At 38.7% G+C, this 13,985-nt stretch overlaps 1 long non-coding RNA gene across 5 annotated transcripts in view; it reads right to left on the bottom strand.

Moving 5' to 3' along the window:
• The window catches only part of LOC143675576 (uncharacterized), a 173,647-nt gene that overhangs the window by 108,511 nt on the left and 51,151 nt on the right, over nucleotides 1-13,985 (bottom strand). The window lies entirely within an intron of this gene.

Raw genomic sequence — 13,985 nt, 5'->3', positions numbered from 1 at the left:
ATAAGTTACAAGTTTATAGTTCTAAGGCCATGAAAATGTCCCAATTAAAGAAATGTCCGATCTAAGGCATCCAAGGAAAGATACCTTGATTCAAGAAGGCCCGTGAAGTTGTGGACCTTCCTGGCAATGTGGGACAGAAATCCTGGAATGAGCTGAGACTCAGCATCAAGGGATTGAGAAAAACCCTAGAATGAGCTGACACTCAGCATCAAGGGATTGAGAAAACCTTGACCAAAAGAGGGAAGAGTGAAATGAGACAAAGTGTCAATGGCTGAGAGATTTCAAACAGAGTCGAGAGGTTATCCTGGAGGTTATTCTTACGCATTAAGTAGATATCACCTTGGTGTTCAAGTTGTAATGGAGAGGCTGGAGGGAACTGCCTTAAAATGTAGAGCTATGTTCCAGTAGCCATGTTTCTTGATGATTGTATAATGATATAGCTTTCACAATGTGACTCTGTGATTGTGAAAACCTTGTGTCTGATGCTCCTTTTATCTACCTTGTCAACAGGTGAGTAGAACATACGGAATAAAAATAAATAGTAGGGGGAACAAATGTTAAAATAAATTTAGTTTGAAATGCTAGTGATCAATGAAAGCGAGGGGTAAGGGGTATGGTATGTATGAATTTTTTTCTGTGGTCTTTTTATTTCTTTTTCTGAATAGATGCAAATGTTCCAAGAAATGATCATGATGATGAATATGCAACTATGTGATGATATTGTATATTACTGATTATATATGTAGAACAGAGTGATCAAAATAAGAATTTTGTGTTTGTTTGGTATTTAAAAAATTTTTTTAAAAATTTCTATCCCTATAAAAAGAAAAAAAAGAAGCCCCATGAATTTCAGGGTTTTTCTCTTAAGTGGAAAGGCATATGGCGGACACGGCATCATCTGCAAGCTTCCTCCCCAGGCCTCTTGCTTCATGAAGCTCCCCTAGGGGCATTGTCTTTAATCTCCAAAGGTTGCTGGCTGGTGGACTCTGCTTCATGGGTCTCAGTCATTCTGTCATCCTTCTCTGCTTTGTCAGAATCTCCAAAGGTCTTTAGTGGGTGGACTCTGTGGCTCTCTCAGCCTCGTGACTCTGCTCATCTCTTTTTCTCATCATTTTCAAAAGGCATTCTCTCCAAAAATGTTTCCTCTTTTATAGGATCCCAGTAAACTAATGAAGACCCAGGTAGAATGGGTGGAGAGACACCTCCATCTAATCAAGTTTAATACCTACAATTGATCAAGTCACATCTCTGTGGAGATAACTCAGTCAAATTTCCAACCTATAGTATTGAACAGAGATTAGAAGAAACAGTTTCTCCTGCAAGATTGATTAGGATTAAAACATGGCTTTTCTAGGTTACATAAATCCTTTCAAGCCAGCACACCATCCAACCATATTATGCAATCAATGACTCACAATATCATCACATAGTTGTATATTCATCACCATGATTATTTTTAGAACATTTGCATCACTCCAATAAAAGAAATAAAATGAAGACAAAACAACCCATACATCCCATTGCCTTTACCCGTCCCTCTCATTGACTCATAGTATTTCAATGACCCAAGTTTTACCCTTTATCTCACCCTATTATTTATTTATTGTTAATCCTTATATTTTTCACTCATCTGTCCATAGCCTGGACAAAGGGAGCATGAAATGCAAGGTTTTCACAATCACACAGTCACAATGTAAAAGCCATATAGACATACAGTCTTCTTCAAGAATCAAGGCTACTGAAACACAGTCCAACAGTTTCAGGTACTTCCATCTAGCCACTGTGATATGCCATAAGCCAAAATGGGATATCTATATAATGCATAAGAATAACCTCTAAGATAGCCTCTTGACTCTAAAATCTCTCAACCACTGTGACTTTATTTTGTCTTGTTTCTCTCTTCCCCCTTTTGGTTAAGAATGCTTTCTCATTCTGATGATGCCTGCTCATCTCCAAGAGTCATGTCCCATGTAGTGGGGAGGGAAGTGAGTTCACCAGTCAAGTCTGCTTAGAGAGAGAGGCCACATCTGAGCAACAAAAGAGGTTCTGCAGGGGTGACTCTTAGGCATAATTATCAGTAGGCTTAGCTTCTTCTTTGCAGAAATAAACTTCATAGGGCTAAGCCCCAAGATTGAGAGCTCAGTCTTTTGAATTGGTTGTCCCCACTGCTTGTGAGAATATCAGGAATTCCCCAGACGGGGAAGTTGAATATTTCTTCCTTTCTTCCAGTCCCCCAAGAGGACTTTGCAAATATTTGCCCAAATTACTCTGAGATATATCAGGGCAGCACACTAACCCATATAGACTAACAAGCTCTCATGCCCTATGCAAGATTCCATGTAATTATGGTGTTCAAGTAAACTGACTATACAAGTTAATGTATAATGTATAGTTAAACATTATATAATGTGCTACCCAAAATATAAATTTTGCACCAAATAAACATCTCTCCCTTTGGTCTTGCACAGAGGTTGAAGTTTGAAAACATGGGCCATATCATCCTTTACCCAGTATTCTGATTTATATTAGTCTTACCCAGATCCGCTTCATTCATTTCTTTAGACAAAGTCTGATCACTTTTTCAGCTTTTTAAACAGTTGCTGAAGGGGGGTAATGCTGACTGCCACAGTTTCAGTGCTGTAACTCTGAGTCTCGGGTGTCACATAAATACCCAAAGTTTCAGTGGCTCCCTGGTTTTAGCAGAGTGAGAAGAGGCAGGAAGGTGTGTTTCAGGCAGATACAACAGTCCTAGAAGAAAGGCAGTAGCAAACTCAACACTCCTAGGACTGAAAGAAGTTTGGCCATTTGTAGAATAGTAAAAGGCCTGTATGGCTGGAGCTTAGGATGGAGAGTGAGGCAGGGACTGATCATGCAGGAGGATTTTAGATTTTACTGTGCACAAAACCTCAGAGGACATCACTAGAAACAACTTCACCTCTCTGGAATTTCCCAACCTGGACCAAACTGCCAAAGACCAGATTTTCCCCTACTAAAGTATGGAACATAAAACCTGTGTTCCCCAGAACTAAAAATGATTGTGTTGGTTTGAGATTGTTATATACCCAAGAAGAGCTATATTCTCCAAATCCTAATACAATCTTCTGGGGCAAGACCCATCATTTGGGCTGGAGCTTTTGATTGGATTAAATCCATGGAGGTGTGACCCACACCCATTCAAGGTGGGTCTTTACTGGAGCCTTTTAAAGTAGAAACATTTTGGAGAAAGCTCTGACACAGACATTAGGAGATTCAGAGGAAATTTTCAGAAGGACCCATAGGATCTGTCAGAGCTGTGAAACCAGAGGCTGGAAGAAGAGCCCAACAGATGTTGCCATATGCCTTCCTATGAGTTGTTAAGCAAGCCAGAAACCAAAGTTTTGCTTCAGAGAAGCTAAGTGAGGGCCCACAGATGCTTAGAGAGGAAGCCACTGGAATTAGAAATATAGAGAAACAAACCGGGAACAAAGACCTCAGATGCAAGTTCTAGCTAACAAAGAAATCTTGGATGCCATTTGGCCTTTCTTCAGAGTCAAGGTATCTTTCTCTGGATGCCTTAGTTTGGGCATTTTTAAGGACTTAGAGCCATAAACTTGTAATTTAATAAATGCCTTTTATAAAAGCCATTCTGTTTCTGGTATAATGCATTCTGGCAACATTAGCAAACTAAAACAATGATGAAAAACAAATAAATGTAAAAAAAAATATTCCTGACATTTTAACTATTATTTGGACAAGGATGATGAGTAATGATTGATTATTCTCTTCAGCTATCACTGAATGTCTATCCTTACTTGGTTATAGCTTTTTGTTGGCATATGAATTAACATAGGCCTATAGTTCAAGCTTTAAAGTAAGAATTCACATTGTGGGTCCATGGAAGGGACTTCAGGTCTGTGTGAAATCCTGCTCATCTAGCATAGGAACCATCAGGAAGTTTAAAATCAATAGGCCACCTTCAAATCTTTCTGACTAGATTCACTCTTCAGCAATTTTTCATCTTTTAATCACATCTGTAAATTCATTTAATAAATTCAGCAAATATATGAACATGTTTCCATATATATGACACTATGGATGATATAAAGCATGTAAGAAATTGTCCTTGCTCACTTAGAGATTAAAATCTAGTAAGGAAAGTAAGATATTTTAGATAATGAATTCAAACAGACAAATGAAGGGCTGCACTAATGATATTTACCAAATGAAATGACTTGCACTCTATCAAAATTTATGTTGCCTCAGTTTCTACACGTTAGCACCATAAAGTCATGGGTCAATCCGGAAGAGGAGGAAGCCCACATCCAAAGAGGATGGTATTGACCCAGATTATAGGGATGATCCTTGAGCAGCTATCCAACAGTCCAATATGTTGTATTCTAACTAATTTAGACCAAAATCAACTTCCTGGAAGAGTTCAACAAGGAGGTGGGTCATAGAAGCACAAGTAAACAGTGGCTGATACTTAAAATTGTAGAGAGGAAATAGTAAAGTTCCAGGAACAGAAGTTAAAGAGAGGAAGGATCAGGAAAGTGGGGAGAAAGACTGATGAAAGCTGTAAAGGCTTTAGCCAAATAGGCCAAGTTTCTGGGCAAGACTGCATTTAGCAGGAAACTATTATACAAGTCTAGCCTTAGCCAACATACATGGGTTAGATGAAGGCTGCAGTCCAACAGAACACAGAGGTATACAAGAGTCTTCTGTATCTAGCCACCCTAAAGGTACCCATACCTGGACTTAAGAGCACAACTAATTATTTTTCTGCAAGTACTTTAATTTATTCTACTTTAAAATGATTTTTAATCATTAAATAAAGAAGTTGTAGGCTTACAGAAATATTATGTATAAATATTAAAAATACATATTCACATATACCACCTATTATTAACACCTTGCATTAGTGAGGTACATTTGTTATAATTCATGGAAGAACATTTTTATAAATGTGCTATTAACTACTGTCCATCATTTACAATAGGGTTGATTGTGCCATAGTTTTTCCTTTAATTTTTATTCTAGTAACATATATAAGACCTAAATTTTCCCCTTTTAACCGCATTCACATATATAATTTAGTACTGTTAATTACTTTCACAATATTGTGCTACCATCACCACCATCTATTACCAAAACTTTGCAATCTACTCCAACAGAAATTCTTTACAGGGACTTCTGGGAAGATGGCAGGATAGGATAGGCTGAGTTCACCCCTACTCCAAGGAACAACTAGAGAAGTGACAAAAAAACAACAACTGGAACATCAATTCCAGGGTGCAAGCAACGAGAGGGTCTTCTACCACATAGGGAAGCCCTGGTTGAATTGAGGTGCAGAGAACCAAAGATCATCCCAGCTAGTGTAAAGAGTCTAATGCAACCCTTTCCAAATGGAGCCCTGGAACCCTAAGGAGTACCCAGACAGAGAGATGAGGACTAGGAAGTAAGGCAAGCTTCACTCCTTGAACAAGCAACACCTATGTGTGCTCCCATCCCCTCCCCCCATGACTTGCACACCTGTGTCCCGCCCCTGGGAACACTCTCACCCATATCCTGGCCCCACTGCCCACCCCACACACATGCACACTGCCACTCTGGCCCCACCCCTCTGCCCATGGCACACTTACACATCTGCACTCTGCAAACCCACAGCTGCACCCTGCACCCCAACCTCCCACCCAAAACCCATAACCCCCACACTCCACATGCACACCTGCACCCTGCCACCAAACCTACCACTGCAAACAAGCACAGTTCCCCTGATCCATCTCCTGCTGTAACCTGTCTCCATGTCCCCCATGCCACATCCTGCTCCTGCATTCTGAAGCTTACCAGGGCTGCACCCCACCCCCACAGCCCCCACACCTCCCCCCACAACTCTGTGCTCCATACTCCACATTCCCAAGCACCATTGTAGTATGACCACCCCATGTCTAGTCCTGCATGGCAACACATTATGGCACCACTGTGCCCCACCCCAAGCTGCACATCCTGCTGCACACCCATCATGCAAGGACAAAACATCAGACTACTGAAGGAAATCAACTTCCAAAGTAACCTTATCCACCTGCCTTGAAGGCAACAGAAAATCACAAAGCATATGAAAATCCAGACAGATATAGTCCAGTCCAATGACCAATTAAAACAGCAGAGGAGTCACAATCTTTGGAACAGCTAATCAAAGATTTTCAGACAAATCTACTAAATAAATTCAATGGGCTAGCTAATCATATAAAGAAGACCAAGAAGACACTAGGAGAGCATAAAGAAGAATTTGAAGGAATACATAGAAAAACAGCAGATATTATAGAGATTAAATATGCAATAGACCAAATAAAAAACATACTAAGACATACAGCAGCAGATATGAAGAGACAGAAGAAAGAATAAGCAAACTGGAGGACAGTACAACTGATTTCAAATGCACAAAAGAACAAATGGCAAAAAAAGATGGAAATATTTGAATTGAATCATAGGGAAATGATGGACAGAATGAAGCACGCAAATATGAGAATTATAGGTGTGCCAGAGGGAAAAGAGAAGAGTAAAAGGCTAGGAAGATTAGTTCAGGAATGTCATGGTCAGGTTCATGTGTCAACTTGGCCAAGTTGTGGGTCCTGTTTGTCTGGTTGGGCAAGTGCTGGCCTGTCTGTTGCGATGAGGACATTTTATAGAATTAAATAACGATCATGTCAGCTGCATCCACAGCTGATTCCATTTGTAATCAACCAAGGGGAGTGTCTTCTGCAATGAGTGATGATTAATCTAATCACTGGACGCCTTTTAAGGAGAATTCAGAAGAGACAGCCTCTCTTCCTGCTTCAGCCAGTGAGCCTCTCCTGTGGAGTTCATCCAGACCTTCCATCAGAATTGTCAACTTCACAGCCTGCCCTGCAGATTCTGAACTCTGCATTCCCACGGTTATGTGAGACACTTATACATTTTATATTTGTGAGTGTTTCCTGTTGATTCTGTTTCTCTAGAGAACTCTAACTAATACAAGGAGATAACTGGTAAAAACTTCCTAGCCTTTATAAAGAACATGAACATGCAAATCAAAGAAGCCCAGTAAACTCCAAATAGAATAAATTCAAATAGGCCTGCTCCAAGACACATACTAATCAGTCCATCAAACATTGAAGAGGAACAGAAAATCCTGAAAGCAACAAGAGAAAAGTGAGCCACTACATACAAGGGAAACTACATAAGACTACTCAACAGGCACCATGGAGGTAAGAAGACAGTAGTATGATATATTTAAGATCCTGAAAGAGAAAGACTTCCAGCCAAGAATTCTGTACCCAGCCAAACTATCTTTGAAAATTGAGTGAGACATATATTCAGGAGGTGTAAGTGTTAATTCTAAATACTGAGATATTGAGCTGTTTGTATATAACCTGGTCTTTCCAAGAAACTTCAGGTATTTATGTGACACCTGAGACTAAGAGTCAGAGCTCTATAGCTATGAAAGTCAGCAGTACCCCATGTAGGAACTGTTTAAAAAGTTGAAAAACGGATCAGACATCGAGTAGAGATATAAATGAATCTGATCTAGATAGGACTAAGGTATATCAGAAAACTGGATAAAGGAGATTCATCCATATCTTAAAACATCAACTTCCATGTGAGAATAAAGGGAGAGATGTTTATTTAGTGCAAAATCTATATTTTGGGTAGTGCATCTCCTAATTTAACTTGTATGGTCAGTTTAGTTGAACACCATAAGTACAGGGAATCTTGAATATGGCATGAGATATTGTTGGTTTGTCCACGTTAGTATAATGCCCCAATAAATCCCAGAGTGATTTGGACCATGAATAAAGAAGATTTTCAGGGTCCCCTCAGGTGAATGGTGAGAAAGGGGGAAAGATTCAACTTCCCCATCTGGAGAATTTCTGATACTCTCACAAACAGTGGGGACAACCAAATCAACAGGTTGAGCTCCCGATCATGGGGTTTGTCCCCATGAAACTTATTCCCTCAAAGGAGAGGCTAGACCTACTTAAAATTATGCCTAAGAGTCACCCCCAAAGAACCTCTCTTGTTGCTCAGATGTGGCCTCTTTCTCTAAGCCATCCAGCAGGTGAACTTGCTGCCTTTGCTCCTACATGGGACATAACACCCAGGGGTTTAAATCTCCCTGGCAATATGGGACAGAAAGCCTGGGATAGGCTAGGATCTGGCATCAAGAGATTGAGAAAGGCTTCTTGACCAGAAGGGGAAGAGAGAAATGAGGAAAAAATAAAGTTTCCGTGGCTGTGAGGTTTCAAACCAAGATGAGAGGTTATCCTGCAGGTTATTCTTATGGATTATGTAGCTATCCCTTTTTGGTTTATGGTATATTGGAGTGGCTAGAAGGAAGTACCTGAAACTATTCAGCTGTGTTCCAGCGGCCTAAATTCTTGAAGATGATTGCATAAAGGTATAATATTTACAATGCGACTGTGTAATTATGAGAACCTTTTGTCTGATGCTCCTTATATCCAGGGTATAGATAGATGAGTAAAAAATATGGATAAAAATAAATAAATAATGGTGGGGGGGGAAGGGTAAAATGAACTGGGTAGATGGAAACACTAGTGGTCAATGAGAGGGAGGAGTAAGGTGTATAGTATGTATGAGTTTTTTCTTTTTCCTTTTTCTTTTTTTTTTTCTGGAGTGATGCAAATGTTTTAAAAATGATCATGATGATGAATACAAAACTATGTGATGATATTGTGAGCACTGATTGTGCAACATGTATAGATAGTATTTGTGTCAAGATTTTACTCAATAAAAAATTATTTAAAAAGTAGGAAATAGAGAATGTAAATAATTTGAAAACTTAATTAGACCTACCAGACATATATAGATTGTTACATCCCAAAACACCAGGATATACAATCTTCTCTAGTGTTCATGGATGTTCATCAGGACAGATAATATGCGAGGGCACAAAACAGGTCTTCATAAATTTAAAAAGATTGAAATTATTCAAAGGACCTTCTCTGATGACAATGGGATGAAGTTAGAAATCAATAACCACCAAAGAACCAGAACTTTCATAAATATATGGAGATTAAATCATGCACCCTTAAACACCCAGTGGGTCAAAGAAGAAATTGCTAGGGAAATTGGTAACTATTTGGAGACTTATGAAAATAAGTATATGACATATCAAAACTTATGGGATGCAGGCGGGCCGCGGTGGCTCAGCGGGCAAAGTGCTTGCCTGCTATGCCGGAGGACCTCGGTTCGATTCCCGGCCCCAGCCCATGTAACAAAAAACGGAAAAACAAAATACAATAAAACAGGAGAATGTTTGAAAAATGTTTCCCTTTCTTCCTTCCTTCCTTCCTTCTATCCTTCCTTCCTTCTCTCTGTCTTTCCTTTAAAAAAAAAAAAAAAAAAAAAAAAAAAAAAAAACTTATGGGATGCAGCAAAGGCTGTGCTAAAAGGGAAATTTATTGCCCTAAATGCTTATATTAAAAAAAAAAGAAAGAGCAAGAATCAAGGACTTAACTGCTACTCTGGAGGAACTTGAGAAAGAACAGCTGTGTTAGTTAGATTCAGTTGTCAACTTGGACAGGTGAGCATACCTAGTCTTGTTGCTGCAGACATAAGCCAATGGTATATGAACCTCATCTGTTGCTAATTACATCTGCAGTCAGTTAGAAGGCGTGTCTGCTGCAATGAGTGACGTTTGACTTAATTGGCTGGTGCTTAAATGAGAGAGCGCCAAGTAGCACAGCCTAAGCAGCTCGGCATTCCTCATTTCAGCACTAGCAGCTCAGCCCAGGCCTTTGGAGATGCAGAAAGAAGTCACCCCGGGGAAAGTTGTTGGAACCCAGGGGCCTGGAGAGAAGACCAGCAGAGACCATCTTATGCCTTCCACATAAGAAAGAACCTCAGTGGAAAGTTAGCTGCCTTTCCTCTGAAGAACCAACAAAATAAATCCCCTTTCATTAAAAGCCAATCCGTCTCTAGTGTGTTGCATTCCGGCAGCTAGCAAGCTAGAACAACAGCAAATTAACCCCAAAGCAAACAGAAGAAGAGAAATAAGAAAGATTAAAGCTGAATTAAATGAATTGGAGAACAAAAGAAAAATAGAATCAGTAAAACTAAAAATTTGTTCTTTGAGAAAAACCAGTAAAATTGATGGATCCCTAACTAGGCTGACAAAGAAAAAAAGAGAGAGGATGCATTAAACAAAATCAGAAATGAGACGAAGTTCATTAACACGGAGACCTGAAGGAAAAAGAAAAAAAAATCATAAGAGGATACAATGAGCAACCATACGCCCATAAACGAGATGAAATGGACAAAATCCTAGAAACACACGAACAAGCTACACTGGCTCGAGAAGAAATAGGTCTCAACAAACCAATCACAAGTAAAGAGATTCAATCAGTCATCAAAATCTTCCTGCAAGGGAAAGCCCAGAGCCAGATGGCTTCATGGGGAATTTTGTCAAACATTCCAAAAAGTGCTAACACCAATTCTGCGCAAACTTCTCAAGAAAATTGAGGAAAAAGGAACACTACATAACTCATTTTATGAAGTTAATATCACTCTAAAGATGGAAACAGCCAAAATGTCCATCAACAGATGAGTGGCTAAACAAACTGTGGTATATACATACGATGGAATATTATGCAGCTTTAAGACAGAATAAACTTATGAAGCATGTAATAACATGGATGGACCTAGAGAACATTATGCTGAGTAAGTCTAGCCAAAAACTAAAGGACAAATACTGTATGGTCCCACTGATGTGAACCGACATTAGAGAATCAACTTGGAATATGTCATTGGTAACAGAGACCAGCAGGAGTTAGAAACAGGGTAAGATAATGGGTAATTGGAGCTGAAGGAATACAGACTGTGCAACAGGACTAGATACAAAAACTCAAAAATGGACAGCACAATACTACCTAATTGTAATGTAATTATGTTAAAACACTGAATGAAGCTGCATCTGAGCTATAGTTTTTTTTTGTTTCTTTGTTTGTGTCTTTTGTTTTTTTCTTTTTCCTTTTTTATATATATATTTTTATTTATTATTATTATTTTTTTCTCTATATTAACATTCTATATCTTTTTCTGTTGTTTTGCTAGTTCTTTTCCTAAATCGATGCAAATGTACTAAGAAATGATGATCATACATCTATGTGATGATATTAAGAATTACTGATTGCATATGTAGAATGGAACGATTTCTAAATGTTGTGTTAATTTCTTTTTTTTAATTAATAAAAAAAAATATCACTCTAAAATCAACCAGGTAAGACACTATAAGAAAGGAAAACTACAGGCCAATCTCCCTAATGAATATGGATGCAAAATTCTCAACAAAATACTAGCAAATTGAATCCAATGACACATTAAAAGAGTTGTACACAAGAACCAAGTGGGGTTTAAACCAGGAATGCAAGTGGGATTTAACACAAGAAAATCAATCAGTGTAATATAGCACATTAACAAATTGAAAGGGAAAAATCACACGATTATCTCAACTGATACTGAAAAAGCATTCAACAAAATTCAATATCCTTTTCTGATTAGAAAAAGTTTAGAAAGTAGGAAGCAAAGGTAATTTCCTCAATATTATAAAGGGCATATATGAAAAAACCATAGCCATCAGTGTACCCAATGGAGAGAGACTGAAAGCTATCCCCGTAAGTTCAGGAATGAGGCAAGGATGCCCTCTGTCACCACTGTTATTCAGCATTGTACTAGAAGTTCTAGGTAGAGCAATCAGGCAGGAAAAAGAAATAAAAGGCATCCAAATTGGAAAGAAGTAAAAGTTTCATTATTTGCAGATGGCATGCATACTTGGAAAATCCTGAGAAATCTATGACAAAGCTTCTTGAGCTAATAAATTTAACAAGGTTGTGGGACATAAGATTAATGTGCAAAAATCAGTAATGTTTCTATACACAAGCAACAACCTAACTGAGTGAAATAATGCTGAGTGAAATAAGCCAGCACAAAAGGACAGAGACTGTATGATTTTGCTTTTATGACCATGGTAAAGATAAACTCAGAGGTTTACAATATAGATTATAGGGGACCTAGAGATTCACAGAAGCTAGAGAGGGGTAATTGGTTGGTGTGTCCACTTGGCTAGGTGAAGGTGCCTAGTTCTATTGCTGTGGACATGAGCCAATGGCATGTGAACCTCATCTGTTGTTGATTACATCTGTAGTCTGCTAGGAGGCGTGCCTGCTGCAATGAATGATGCTTGATTTAATTGGCTGGTGCTTAAATGAGAGAGCTCAATGTAGCACAACCCAAACAGCTTAGCATACCTTCATCTCAGCACTTGCAGCTCAGCCCAGGTCTTTGGAGATGCAGAAAGGAATTATCCCGGGGAAAGTTGTTGGAACCCAGAGGCATGGAGAGAAGGCCAGCAGAGATCACCCTGTGCCTTCCCACATAAGAAAGAACTTCAGTTGAAAGTTAGCTGCCTTTCCTCTGAAGAACTATACATCAGCTAAATAAATCCCCTTTTATTGAAAGTCAATCAATCTCTGGTGTGTTGCATTCCAGCAGCTAGCAAACTAGAACAGTTAGCTAATGAAGTTGAACTTAAATGTAAGGGAATGGATAGAAATTAAGGCAATTCATTAGTGGGTTTATAAGAAAGATTGCCATATTGAAGGTGAACATGATTGAAAGGGGTTGTATAGAAACATGTATCCCGCTGATTAACACTACAAATATAAATAAGTTCTTGCATGAACTATTTCAAAGGTATGAATCTTCTCAAAGAGATTATAATATTGGGGTATAGGGTAAAACTACAATTGAGCTATGTTTAATAGGAAGACATCAACAGCACCACAGCAATAGGACAGATAAACAATGGAGGGGGAAGGACAAGAGTTAAGGGGAAGTTTGGATTTTCTATATAGTGAAGGCATATTTATTCATTATTTTCCTCTTGGGAGCAAATAAAAATGGTCTAAAATTGGGAGTGTTGATGGCCTATTGACTGAATATTATACATGATGCCCAGTGGCTGGAGGTTGGTGAAGGATACACTGACTGAGAAGTAGAATGGCAAACTGTAGTGTATACATATGATCGAATAATGTGCTGCTACAGAAAGGATGAAGTTGTGAGGCATACAATGTTGGGAATGAACCTGTGGGACATTATGTGATGCAAAATAAACCAGAAACAAAAGAGGAACTATTGTATGGTCTCATTTAGAAAATACTTATAAGAAAATCTGGACCTAGATTGTAAGCTCTTATAGCAGTAACATTTAGTCCACAGCCATAATTGCTATTTCTAAGTATTGAGAGGCTAAGCTATGCATGTATAACCTGGTATTTCGCTGGAACTTTTAGTACCTGTGACACCGAAGACTCAGAGTAGGAGATCTGCAGTCCTGAAAGTCAATATTGCCATTTACAACAACTGTTAAAGAAATTGAAAAAGAGATCAGGCTTCAATTAGAAAGAAGAATGACACCTATCAGATCAGGACTAAGGTAAACCAGAATACTGGGGTAAGGAAGACAATGTGTTTATTTTAGAAGTTCACCTACTCTATGAGACCAAAGGAAGTAATGTTTATTGTGTCCAGAACCTAAATTTTCTGTAGCACATAATCTAATTCAATCTGTCTGTATAGATCATTTAAACAGCCCAAACACAGGGAGCCCAGAATGGGAATGAGAGCTTGTAATCCTGTTTAGCTTAATGTAATGCCCAGATACATCCCAGAGAATATTAAGCAGATAATAAAAAAGTATTAAAAAAAAAAAAAGTATTGGCAAAGTCCCCTGAGGGACGGGAGAGAAAATATGGAACCATTAAATTTTACCACTGGGGAAGTCAATGATATTCTATCAAACCTTAAGGACACCCAAGTCAATAGGCCAAGCTCTTGATCTTGAGGCTTGCTCTTGTGAAGATTATTTATGTAACAGAGAAACTTAACCTATCTATACTTATGCCCTAAAGTTACTTCCAGAGGACCTCTTTGTTGCTCAGATGTAGCTT

This window comes from Tamandua tetradactyla, chromosome 1 (genome assembly GCF_023851605.1).
Source record: "Tamandua tetradactyla isolate mTamTet1 chromosome 1, mTamTet1.pri, whole genome shotgun sequence".
In the NCBI taxonomy this organism is placed as follows: Eukaryota; Metazoa; Chordata; class Mammalia; order Pilosa; family Myrmecophagidae; genus Tamandua; species Tamandua tetradactyla.
This window is presented reverse-complemented; position numbering and strand designations above follow the sequence as displayed.